The sequence below is a fragment of the Gavialis gangeticus genome, unplaced genomic scaffold (genome assembly GCF_001723915.1).
Source record: "Gavialis gangeticus isolate Ggan-Ray unplaced genomic scaffold, GavGan_comp1, whole genome shotgun sequence".
NCBI lineage: Eukaryota > Metazoa > Chordata > Crocodylia > Gavialidae > Gavialis > Gavialis gangeticus.
In genome coordinates, this window is record NW_017729034.1 from 1,281,235 (window position 1) to 1,282,826 (window position 1,592).

Here is a 1,592-nt window from a genome sequence, read left to right on the forward strand (position 1 = left end):
CTATCGGGCACTGGTCAGACCACAGTTGGAATACTGAGTCCAGTTTTGGGCACCACACTTCAAGAGGGATGTGGATAACCTGGAGAGGGTCCAGAGAAGGGCCACTCGTATGGTTAAGGGCAAGCCCTACGAGGAGAGACTAGGGCACCTGGACCTCTTCAGCCTCTCCAAGAGAAGATTGAGAGGCGACTTTGTGGCTGCCTATAAATTCATCGTGGGGACGCAGAAGGGAATTGGTGAGGCTCTACTAACCAAGGTGCTTCTGGGGGTCACAAGAAATAATGGCCATAAGCTAGCAGAGAGCAGATTTAGACTGGACATTAGGAAGAACTTCTTCACAGTTAGAGTGGCCAAAATCTGGAATGGGCTCCCCAGGGAGGTGGTGCTCTCCCCTACCCTGGGGGTCTTCAAGATGAGGTTGGATGGGCATCTGGCTGGGGTCATCTGAACCCGGCACTCTTTCCTGCCTATGCAGGGGGTCGGACTCAATGATCTGTTGAGGTCCCTTCTGACCCTAACATCTATGAATCTATGAGAAAAACACAGATTTTTCATTTTAACACAGAAACACATGGATTTTCCACTTTTGCAAAGAGCTTTGCAGGCTGGCACAGTTCCAACCTGCAAGGGGATGGGGGAGCAGGAGAAGGGTGGTTAGGCAGGGGTGCCATGTGCTTGTGCACACGTACACATGTACATGGCCACCAGGCAGCCTGGAGAGCAGCTCCCACAGATAAGTCTGGCAGGGAGGGGAGCAGGGATTGAGGGCCCCATAGGGAAGGAAGTGGGGAGTTAAGCTGGGCTGGGGCTAGGGCTGCCCAGGGAGGGTGGTGCATTGGGCTTGGGGTCTGGGGCTGGAATACGTGGCTGCAGGGCCCAGGCACAGAGTGGGGTGGAGCCACAGCAATACTAGGAGGCAGGGGTTGGGGGGTTGGCTCTTTTTCACTATGTCAAACATCTATTATAACGTATTTTATTTTAAAAAGTATTTTTGTCATGATTTATAGTTTTTTGAGTAGTATATATAAAGACAATTGCATAATAACTCAAAATAAAGGTTTACTTATATATGGTGTGTGGGGAAGGTATGGGGTTGTGCATGTGTGTGGGGGGGCTGCCTGCATGCTAGGTCCTGGGAGTTGGCCAGAGGTGTGTGGGAACAGGGAGCATGTGCAGCAGAGCTTGCCTGGGCAGTGCAGTGCTAGTGCAAGTGTGGGGCCTCTCTCCCCACAACCAGCCTGTGCCTGTCCCCACAACACTCCACATGGAGTTGAGTTCTGCCCAGAGCAGCCTGCACTGTGCTCCTGCCCACACCCACCAATGGCACTGTCCTGGCCCCAGCCAGTGCACACAGCTTTCTGGAAGGGCTGCCTTCCACGCACTTGGCTGCTGGCCAGTGGCTGCTCATCATGCCAGGGTGGCAGAGTGGGTGGAAAGTGGCTGGGAGTTGAACAGGTGCCCCATCCACTAGGGCAGAAGCTGCTCAGTTGCAGCTTCCCTCCCACCTGGCTGGGTATGTGATGCTTTCATGGCCATGGCACTTTCCTACAGTTCCTGCTGTTGCATAAATTGCTGATTTTATCCCCTGGAGG